At 36.3% G+C, this 12,473-nt stretch overlaps 1 pseudogene; it reads right to left on the reverse strand.

Annotated features, from left to right (window-relative positions):
- LOC134297381 (RCC1 and BTB domain-containing protein 1-like) overlaps window positions 1–12,246 on the reverse strand; it is a 29,402-nt pseudogene extending 17,156 nt beyond the window's left edge.
- Between the last annotated feature and the right edge of the window lie 227 nt (window positions 12,247–12,473).

Raw genomic sequence — 12,473 nt, forward strand, 5'->3', positions numbered from 1 at the left:
ATCCAAGGTAATCAGAAGTACTGTATTTTCTTACCATAAATCTAACCTAATTTTTACTGGAATTATGGCATGTCCTTTGGTGAAAGAGGATTGAATGTCAAGTAACTTAGCATCTTCTTTGCCCAATTCCTTGTCTTCCTCTCTTTTGGGGAGTGGGGCAATCTATATTGTAAATGATACTCCACAATTATAAGTTATAAGGTGCAGCTCCAAGGGAACATATAGAGTGCCCACCTTGCTGTTTCCATTTTGTCCTGTAATATCCTCTCATGAATTTCCTGGGAACGTTGCCTCAGCACACCTCAGACCTCAGGAAATGATTATCCAAATTATCATAATTTCACAATGAACTGGGAGGCTTCAGGGTGAGAGTCATAGCCCCCTGGGTCCTTTTTTCTGTTTCACCTGCTATGATTTGGGCTATCTTTGGGAACATTTTTTCTCCTATGTTCCAACAAGTCAATCCTTGCATCACCCATTGAGATAGCAATTCCCTTAAAGCACCCATTGTTTATCTGGACTTACACAATTGTATCAACATGAGCTAGAATATTAAGCTCATTATCAATTGACCCACCACATTTCTTTCCAGTCACACCCTTTTCTTGGGCAGATCAATAAATGGACACATTCTTCAAAATAATCCAATGACAGCTTGTTAAAGTTTCCTGCCACAGTGAAGACCAGCCAATGATGATATCAGACAGAGTTCTAGATCACTCAGGAAACAGATCCTAGCTGGACAGTTTCTGAGCTAGTCAATGTGATACACTTGGATAGCTGTCAAAATACAACAAATATGCTCTATATTTACAGTTGTGGTATGTCAGTTCTTTGGAGAGTTGCTTCCACTGGCATCCTTTTTGGTCATTGGGAATAAAACCTCTGATTTTGCCTCTGGAGAACATCTGGCCTTCTGGAAAGCTTGACATACCCAAACCTGTGGTTCTTGCAGAAACTGAAATCACATTTACAGTTACACCTTAGCTACAAGCGTAGTTTTGCTGGCAGATTTCAGAGTTCAAAATGTATTTCAGTGGGCAGAAGGACATTTTTACCAGGCACAAAGACTTGTGTCAATTTCTAACCCTCTCCAGTTGGTACATTTTTGACTTATATTACTGCCTCATTAATTTAAGAGCACACAGATCAAAAATTAAATTTAAAAAGCCAATGAATGAGAAGGAGGGAGAGGACTAAAAGTCTTCTTTAGGAACATAAGAAAGCACATATCTGGTTGCTTTACCTTCATCTGAACATCTGTTTGACAAACAGGATTTTATGTCTTGGCTTTGATAAGTTTTTTTTGGACAATTGTTCATTCATTTTCAGAGGCTGGGTCCTTCAGAACCATCATTCCACAGAAGGACAATATTGTATTGGAAACAATCAGGGTTTATTTCCCGTTCTTCAAAGCTTATTTAAATGCAAATAGCAACTTTAAATATTTTTCTCCAATACCAGTTGTCATTTGCAGGCCCAAGTGTTTTCATAAACTGAACAGATATGCAGTTTAATAACTCAGGATATTCTCTTGTTTCGTGACCTTTTTCTTAGAACCACTGATAAATCAAATACATTGTGTGCAATACAAATGTCTTCAATTTATAAGAAAGAAGCAATGATGCCAAATATGTAGCTAACTTGTATATCACCCATCACTCAATACAATAAGGTTTCCATAATGCTGATCTCATTGGACTCTGCTTGTAAAGAAAAGATTAAAAAAAGCAGTTTGTCTTAAAATGTAACCTCTATGGCTATTTTTTATTAAACTTTAATCCTATTGTCTTACAATCTGGCATTAACTGTCAGGTTTCCCGGATGTATTGTATTTCTGCTAGGCAAAGCCCTACAAGAAATATTGGAAGAATCAGTAAGGGCCAATGACAACACTGTACCCTTTACCTCTCCATCACTTCTCTGTTTATAAGCTGAAAAGGAAACAGACTTTATGCTCTGATTCCTCATATATGAAAAAGGAAGATGACCTTATGCAACATATACATAGCAAGTATAATAAAGCAATAAGACAAAGATAATTTTAGTAAAGAGAGCCAACATGGCATAGTGATTTGAATATGGAACCCAGGGCTAGACTCTCGCTTTCCTGAAAGGCCCAAATCTAATGGAGTATGTGCTCTGTGAATACTGACCCATGGGTAATCTCGCGACTACCCAGGGATCAGTCCCCACTTCCCATCTTGCACCTTTTGGACTCTTGGAGCCTAAAGATGTGAGATGGTGACCACACCCTTCCCACCTTCCCCAAGCCCTAACATTTAAAAAACCTTACTGGGTTGCCATGATGCTGTGGGGCCAAATTGCTCCTGGTCCCACACATCCCCCAATCCTCCTGGCATGCCATGGTAACCTGCTAAAGTTTTTTAAAAATTTAAGGCTTTTTTGGGGGGGGGGGGTTGGGGTGGCCCCATACCAGTGTGATAGTTACCACGTTGGCATGAACACACACACACACACTTAAGAAAGTCTGGGTTTTTGTTTGGGCATGGGGACTTAAACCCACAATAAAGCAGGTTTTTTAAACCTGCTTTGTTGTGAGTTTAAGCCCTGTCTGGAAGCACCCTGACATGCAAACAGCTTTCATCCTGAAAACCCAAACATGGGATTTTTTAGTGCAACTCCAAACACTCTGAAAGGTTTTTTAAACAACAACAAAAAAAGATAAAACATCACACTCTCAAATAGGATTTTGAGGCCCTTTCCACACAGCTGTATGAACTGGATTATATGGCAGTGTGGACTCAGATAATCCAGTTCAAAGCAGATATTGTGGATTGTTTGCCTCGATATTCTGGGTTATATGGCAGTGTGAAATGGCCCTGAGACCGTATAGACTGACTGCCACAACCCATTAATTTAAAACTGCTTGACTAGTAATCCAGTGTAAGATTATTTGGGAAATGAAGATGCCCTATGCCAGTGGTTCTCAGCCTGTGGGTCCCCAGATTTTTTGGCCTTAACTCTCAGAAATCCTAACAGCTGGTAAACTGGCTGGGATTTCTGGGAGTTGTAAGCCAAAACACCTGCAGACTCACAGGTTGGGAACCACTGGCCTATGCACATGTACACAGAGCAATATGACATGTGAGAGATGGTAGGTTTACAAAGAAAGGTATCATTTACATATGAAGGCAACCAACTTTACTTAGGAGAAGTTACAAAGTAGCAAAGCAATCTGAATCACATCCAGCCAAAGGTTTATAATATAAATATAAAATATATAATTTCCCTAATGTGATTAACTAACTACTCAGTTGTTTCTGTGGGTCTAGGTGGTTCTTGGGAGCTGGGAGCCTCGGCATTCTGCCTACCCAGTTTAGGACCAACTTCTGCAGCTGGGACACATAACCTTCCTGTCCTTTATCCCGCTTTGTTCTCTCTTGTTCTGTTTCAAGCCTCATGGTACCCTAAAGCTTGCATAACTTATTCTTCGAAGCCTTAGAAGTCTTAGTGCTAAGAGAACTGAATTGTTCCCATTAGACATCAGCACATTTTACCTCTCCAAGCACAAGAATTACTGTTTGCAACAGTAATTGATGATTGGTACATTTATTAGTAACTTAGAATTTGGAGGGGGGAAAAGGAGCTCCCCTAAGTCTAAAATTGCCTGGGGAGAGCCAAAAAGCATGGTGGAAGCCTCAAAGGTCCTCTAGAAGGCTTAGGGATCTTTGGTCTAGGCTAAACTATTTGCATTACTGAGGCATGATTAATTTATTATCAACAATAATCACAAGGTCCTTCATGTGTACTACTACTTTGCCATGTATGTCTTCCCCCATCCCATAACTGTGCATTTGGGTTTTGTTGCATAAATGCAGAATTTTCTATTTGTCTCTACTGATTTTTCTAGTAATTTCAGCCCACTTTTCTTTTTTTTATCGAAATCTGTTTGAATTCTCCTCCTATCTTCCTGTGTCAATTGCTCCACTTAGTTTTGTTTCTTCAGTTATTCATGAACCAAGCAGAACTCTGCTCAGCCCACAAGTTTTCATTGCATTCACTTCTCAGGAAGGTACTGCTCTCTTGACTTTACTTTGCTAAAAATGAGCCATAAATAAATATGCCAATCTAAAAGCAAAACAGGATAAGTAAGTATTGCTATGCTAGAATGATTAATTATACATGACTTTTATTTTTTCTTAAGCCTACAAAGTCAATTATATTTTTGTGCAAAAGACATTTGTTAAAAGTGCACAATGATGCATTGCATCTGGCTCAGTGTAACTTGTCCATTGATGTATTTGTCTTTAGAAGTAGCTAAACAATTAATATGCTTACAGCTACTTAATCTTTCAGTTTGACTTTTTTTTTTTTAAATGAACCTGGCAAAGAAAGGCTTTTTTTCACATGACTGGAACTGTATGCCTACAACCTGTCTGATATTTTTATTCATTCCCTATATAAAACGTATGTTCTGCTGATGTAAAATATGCATGTGGGAAGTGCATTCATATGTAGGGCTGATAAATGAAGCCCTCTAAGAAATAAATATTTCTGCAATGTTAATGGGATACTAATGTACCTTTCCATAGTTTACTCTTAGCCAGCACTAGCAGAATATCGGAAAAAAATTAATTCAGAGACAGTAGACTGATTAAGTTCTGATCTAGACTAAAGACAGTGCTTATACATATCTGACAGATATGTCGATACCAGTGTTAATTCATAAAGAATGGGATTAAATCTTTAGTTAAATCAGAGGAGGAGCATGTCTGCCTGGAAAACAAAGATCCTAAGGCACCCTTCCTTGGTCACTATCCAGATGTTCTATCACTTCGGCCAGCATTATTAACGAGCTGGAATTAGGGCATCCAAAACATTAGGTTATAAAGTGTTTTCCAGTATATAAGGCTGTACTAGAGGGCACTATATGTGGAACGGCTGTAGTAAAGAAGCATTCCTGAATCTCTTTAAGAAATAGCAACTAAAAACACAAGGTTGTATGGAAGATAAAACCTGGTCACAAGATCGCCATCTTTTGATCACTTCAGATAGGTTTTCATGCTGTTTTTAGTATAGAATAATATAATAAATTCTTAGGTCAGTAAAATCTTTTGTTTTACTTTCCCCCATATCTGATATTTCAACCACATTATCTTTTTGTTCTGAATATGGGAAAAGGGAATTCCAAATAAAGTAACTACAGTGAAATTATCTCCTGTTTGTAATAGACAAATTCAGTAGGTAAATATTTAATTTAATAATTGATTAAATTAAACATTTCATATGATTTAATTTAATCTAATTTTAACTGTAATGTTTGGAATTTTATATGTTTAAGGCATTGAATAATTGCCTATATGTAAGCTGCCTTGAGTCCCCTTTGGGATAGAGAAAGGCAGAGTATAAATAGAGGAAATAAATAAACAAAAATGGGTACAGATATTCCCTGTAAATTCTCTGTCATATACATATTCAAGACATTGCATCTTCAGGAGGGGATTTTTTTGGAGGGTAGGGGATGAGGCAGCAAGCCTAATGTTGTATCTCCTCCTTTTCCTACACCCTGGATATTATCATGGCTAATCTAGAATTGGATATTGTTGCTCTAACTAAACCATTATCTTTTAATTTTTCTCATGTTTCTTTTCCTTTTTATCTTTGCCTTCAATAACTAACCATAATAATTTGTATTTTTCACTTCTCATAATATGTCTGAAATAATCTAGTTCTCTTTGTTTTGAGGTTTTTATTATTTTGTGGTCTTTATCCATTCACTTTATAAGTTTGTTCTTCATCTTCTTGTGTGATGACATGTTAACAGCTTATATCAAATGTGTATTTCAAATGCTTCTTTCTTATATTTCAAATATCTTTATTAAACAGAAGATCCTAGACTAGAGAAAATACATAGAAATAAATTACATTATACAATTACAACTAATCACACAATTACATAATAAACTACAGTTACACACACACACACACACACACACACACACACACACACAAATAAACCACACAATAAAATCAATAGTTCAAAAAAGGTGGTGGTCGGGGGTGATAGGGCATGACTACCCAGTTGATGGTAACTATTAATTGTTTAACCTGTTTCCTCAGATTTTCTACAGCATAATCATACTTGCCATATATATATAATATCTATTTTTCTTCAAACCCAAATATTGCTGACCTCCTCTTCCTCTGTTGAGAATACCATTAACAGTTGCCAATTCTGCTTAAAATTAGTTTTATTTTTTTTCTTTAATTGGAGTTGTCAATTTGTCCATTTCAGCTAGATCATACTTTTTCAACATCAGATCTTCTCATTAACAGACTAGTTGTGTCACTCAACTTCTGTGCAAAAAGTAACAGCAGTCCCGCTTCCGAGACCATGTACCTGCGTTGCAAAATCTGTCTATATAGTTTGTCCTACTGGTGATTTAACAGACCCAATAAAAAGTTCTGGTTTTGGTTTAATGTTACAACTCAAAATATCCACAAATAAACTATGCATCTCTAACCAAAACATTTTTGCTCTATCACACATCCACCACATATCTTTGTCACCATGCTTCCAGTAAGTGTTAGAAGTGTTGCATATATTTTTGACAATTTTCTGGAGTTTCAAACAATAAATACATCATTTTATAAAATTTTGTCTAAGATCATAACTTAATTTTAGATCTTTTGTCCACATTTTCCCCATTGATCAATTTGAATATTATGTCCAGTATTTTTGTCCATTTGACAATACTTATTTACTTATTCTTTTCTCTACTTTTTAAAAATGCCATCCAATTATTATTAACATCATCATCATCATCATCATCATCATTTGTACTCTGCCACCATCTCCCACAAGGGGCTCGGGGCAGCTTACAGCAGAACATAAAATACAGGTAAAACTACATCAACATGTTAAACAATAACAATATCAACATAAAACAACACATTACAAAATAAAAGAGCAACCCCAATTTAAAAGAATAATCAGTAAGGAACTTGGGGCGGCTAACATGGAACCAGGCTCAAAAACAAAATATGAACAAAGTTAAAACATATATATTATTCCGTTCACCATTTCTCTTTGGTTTTCTGCTTTAGTTTCAGATCTATTTATGCAGTTCTTTATATCTGATGCTGACTAGCATCAGGCATAAGTGAAAGACCATAGCACTGTATTGAATGCTTTTGTTCATTGCACAAGAGGAATTCACTACTTCCCTCCAGCAATTACCCACACTCCAGCAGGACCCATCTTCATGGCCATTTGTGGTCACTGGAGAAGGGGAAATGTTGTGGAAGCATCTCCAGTGACTTCAGCCATACACAGAAGGACAAAGGCATACACCAGAACATCATAGTGTCTTCCACAAATCCCAGAAGATGATTTTGTGTGTGTGGCTAGAAGCTTTTGATGATCAAGAGTGTCAGAGTTCAGGGGCACCATGCTACTAAAAGCCGTGAACAGAGGGGGCCTGTAGTTGGGAAATGCAAGACAGGAGATATATCATAGTCCTTCCTGCATGGAACTTTATGGTATGCCCCTAATGCAGGATCTTAGATTTTATTTTTATTTATTTATTTATTTATTTGTAATGTTAATATTTTCCTACTTTGAAAATTTTATATGCTTTAAAGTGGACATATGATCTAAATTTATCTCCGCTCTGGGATACAGTTTTACTGCCTTAACTATTGATTTGCTACATTTTATTCATAAAAATATTGATTCCTTTCAATGTTATTCTTAGTATCATTTCCATATCTATAGTCTAGTTAGTAATTTTGTGTGTGTTTGTGTCAGGAGAGACTTGAGAAACTGCAAGTCACTTCTGTCTTGAGAGAATTGGCTGTCTGCAAGGACATTGCCCAGGGGATGCCCAAATGTTTTTGATGTTTTACCACCTTGTGGGAGGCTTCTCTCATGTCTCCACGTGGAGCTGAAGCTGACAGAGAGAGCTCATCTGCACTTTCCCCAGATTGGATTCAAACTGGCAATCTTCAGGTCAGCAACCCAACTTTCAAGTCAGTAGTCCTACCAGTACATTGCGCCACCGGGGCTCCAACTAGTTAGTAGTAATTCAATTGCAGTGCTCATAACTGTACATGCGTCATCTACAGAAATTTGTATAGTCATTTCCCATATTTATTTAATGTTCCTAATCCATGTTTTACACCATCATTTCCCAAGGCCAGGTCAAAATGAAAGCTCATGGCTTCTGTGCAGGTAGTCTTCAAACCATCAACAATTAAATAAGGAAGAGCTTTGGTCCATAGAAATCAAAGCAAGGTTTGCACAAAGGTCGGCACTTATGTCTAATTGAAATTGCTAAAAGCTAGAATTGATTAGGATACTGTACAGGCGCAAAGCTTGACATGAAGCAAGAAGCTTTCCCTTTTGATGTGCAATTTCCTATGTTAGATTTCTTCTATTTTGGGCCACCTAAGCCAATTTATGTTTTCTTCCAGTCTTCATGTCCTTTTCTCAGTTCCTGCCCTTGTCAAACATTGATTTCCTAACCATCAAATGATTCCCACCCCTTTAAATCAAAGTATCATATGACCTGAAGCAAACATCATTGAGATATCATCATCCTACAGATACTGTTATGTGTGTACTCTGATCCCAAGCATCATGTTTTTAAGACAGACAGTATTTTAAAGGGGCCCAAAGGAATAAGTGTGTGTCCATCTGGGCTTCCCACAATTTGTGGGATGATGTCAGGCAGATGGGGGCTCTTCCTAGAAGAAAGATAATGCTGTTCTGTATAGAAGCTCAAACCTGCAAATCCCCAGACTGTCATTTTTATTTGGAAGTGCTAATTCAGTAAAACTTACATAAAATATTTTATGCACAGGAAGAAGAAAAGTGTTTTTGCACACACACACATTTCTGAAATTCAATTATGTAGACAGATAGATAGAAATATAGATATATAGATCCCTCCAGCCAGACAGAGTTACACGTCCAGGTGTTTGAATATCATAAGAAAATTTTGCAAAGGTATTGCTGCTCTTCTTCCAACTATCTGGAAACATAAATGTGAATATTGTTTTCACTTCTTACCTGTCTACAAATCCTTCTTACATGGCAATCACACAACAGTTATAGAAGTATGAAACCATTTTAGCTGTCATAGTTACATCCTATGGATGTACATCCTGCCCTGTTTCCTTTTTTCTTACTTAGTTCATCAATTATCCTGCTTGTTTCCCTCGATACTCCATTCATTGCTTAATTATAGATGCTGCCCTCTTTTCCCTCACTGCTAAATAACTATTCCTGTACACATACCCCCTCTATAACCTTTCTCTCACAAAACAGAAAATAAAACAGGCCAGTTCATAATGGATGCAATTTTCTGTTCTACAAAGTCATGTTTACATTTTTCATTCTCCAATGAAAAATATTTTATCTAAATACAAACTTATTAAAGAGAAGATCTCAAGAACAAGAATTAAATTAAAATTTATTGGCATTATCTGCTATGAGCATTATTTGCTCATACAATGTGAATGTTTTGAAAATGGTAGCTAAACTCCTACCACTCTAAAACTGCACTGAAGTAAAGGGACCCATGCCAACAAAGGAGTTTGGGATTGATATTACAAATAACAATCACCGCTTCCAAAGATGATTAATGTTGCAATTTTCAATATAAGCATTAGCTTTGCCAGATACAAAGATGGTCTTAGAGACTCACAAACATCTGGGAATGTTTTATAAAGTGGATTAGACCCTGATGAAAATTCAGAACTTGTCTTATGTTTTGTCCAAAACTTCATCTTAATTAGGTTCATATTCCCTGCTAGCAGCCATATTTTATGTTTGTTTTGACATCAGAGGCATCTGGTTAATTAAATGTCAAAAAAAAGCAAAGGTGGTGGAGAAAGACTGACATAAATAAAATATGTACATATGAAAGTGTATGTGTGTTTCTGCAGGCGTGTGTGCAGGCGTAGAGCTAAGTAGCTTTTTTTGGTCTTCAAATCTTTTCCTTTTTTTCATAAAATTCTTTATTTTCATAGACAGGCTACCTTGGGAGCTTAATGGAAGAATAAATTAAGCAAACTGAGAAGCAGAATTTTTGTGCCTTGGATCTCTAGCATCTAATCTGGTTTTGCTGTTTTCATTGTGAAGGTCAAAGGTGTAAGTTAATCTCTCCCTTTCAATATCAGGGTTGTTTCAGACATCTTTTTAAAAAATTAATTTGGCTTCCATTGCTTCTAAAATTCAATTGTCAGAAGAAAACATATACAGAAAAGCTCAGCTTATAAACAAATTACAATTGAAGTGGCTGATTGTTAATTCCATGTCAAGACAACAGTTTGGCTGACCTTAACAGGTGCAAAGATTTAGCTGTAAGATGCATTGTTAACCCCTTTTAACTCTACATTGTTTACATATATTTATAATAATAATTGAATGTGTGACAATAAAATTTTGAAGCAGATTTTGTTTCTGGAGCTGTTCTAATGAACAACACTTTCATAGATAGCACTGCAGCTTAAATATGTGAAGCTATATAATATCAGGCCAAATCTTTCCTGAAAAGAGAAGCAATTGATGTTGATGAATATGAATACCCCATTGTTTAGGACAGTACTCTTTTTGAGTACATGTCCCAATATTTCCCAGAAACTATGGGCATGGGTCATCTGGTTAGAGTTGCAGCTCCCAAAATGAACTTTTCCAAATTTTGAAATACACTAATATGAATTCCCAAAGGTTCTTTCCTTCAGTGGTTTGAGAAATCAAAACCAGTCTATTTTATATACTGTTTTATGGCCAAGAGGATATTAACAAATCTGGCACAGATCAAGAAATGTTTATGGCTTCAAACAATTGAAACAATATTTCTTGAAACAATATATCTTTAAATAAGATCTGTTCTACCACACAGACTCTCTTCCGTTTCTGTTCTCTGATGTCTTCATGGAAGAGGCAGAAAATGACCAAATTGCCTAATCCTCGGTGTCCATCTGGTACAGAAAATCCTTTCATCTGCAAAATAGCATTTTCCCTTGTCTCTGGCAATTCTCAAGCTCTGTATTGAAAACACCAGGGCCCTGAAGGAAACAGGACTCTCTCACCCCTCAATCTGCCTAATCAATCAGCTTCATTTCAGTATTTTGATTCTATTTATCAGCATAGCACCTGAAAATCTTCAAATATAAACAGACTTTGGGGAGAATAGTGCTATTTGATTTTCTTGTTACCTCCCCCCCTGCCCCCACTAATTCAATAACATTTGATTGCAAATGAACATGTCTCTTTTACAATTCTAGTTTTTGAAGTCTTACATTTTGGTCTCAATTAGATGGTCCATCAGCCTCAGTCATCCTGTTGTTAACCTGCACTTCTTCCGTTTCCCATATTAGCAACTGATTGTATAATATTTTAATTATTTTCTTTTCTAATTTTAACATTTTATCCCAACAGGTTTCATTCTTTTCAAATCCTATCTTGCAATCCTCTTTAAAGCTTTCATTTATTTGCCAGTAATTCAACCATGTCATTTTTGGTTCTAGCTGTCTTATTTCTTCATATCTTTTCAATCTAATTTCTTGATTCTCTATCTTTAACATCTGTCCGTACGTTAACCAATTCTCCCTTGGTATTTCCCTTCTGTGCTCAGCTTCTAAAGGTGAGTACCATATCGGGGTCTTTGTATAGAATCTTCTTTTATACCTATACCATGTTCCTATCAAGGCTGATCTTAGGTAGTGGTTTCTAAAGTTTTTTTCCTTTTTGTCTTTTTCTTTCCATAAATAGCTATGCCATCCCTTGTTTAAATCATATCCTTCCAGATCTAATGTTCTCTTATCTTTTAGATTAGCCCAATCTCTGATCCAGCTCAATGCTGCTGCATCGTAATATAATTGTAGATCTGGTAACCCCAGCCCTCCTCTTTTCACGTCGTCTTTCAGATGTTTTAAAGCAATTCTGGCCTTTTTACCTTCCCACAGAAATCTACTTATTTCTTTGTGCCAGTTTTTGATCATTTTTTTATTTTTCAGGATCGGTATATTCTGAAAGAGAAATAAAACCTCAGGCAAGATTTTCATCTTAACTACAGCTATTTTACCTAATAATGAGAGTTTAAGAAACCCCCATTTTTTCATTTTTTCCCTTATCTCCCTCCATTTCTTTTCATAATTATTTTTTTGTAACTGAGCATTACTTGCCGTCAGCTCTATCCCTAAATATTTTATCTTTTTCACAATCTCTATCCCCGTTTTCACTTCAAGATTTTCCTTGTTCTTCTGCGACATGTTTTTTGTTAAAATTTTTGTTTTTTCTCGGTTGATCTTCAATCCCGCTACCTCCCCGAAATTTCCAATTATCTCCCACCAACATTCAAACTGTTCTAGTGGGTTCTCTATCAAGCAAACTACATCATCGGCAAAGGCGCGGATTTTATAGTTATGATTTCTTACTCTTAAGCCTTGAAGATCTTTGTTTTTCCTGATTGCTTCCAATAGGACTTCCAGGGTCATCA

This window comes from Anolis carolinensis, chromosome 3, assembly GCF_035594765.1.
Source record: "Anolis carolinensis isolate JA03-04 chromosome 3, rAnoCar3.1.pri, whole genome shotgun sequence".
Taxonomy (NCBI): Eukaryota; Metazoa; Chordata; class Lepidosauria; order Squamata; family Dactyloidae; genus Anolis; species Anolis carolinensis.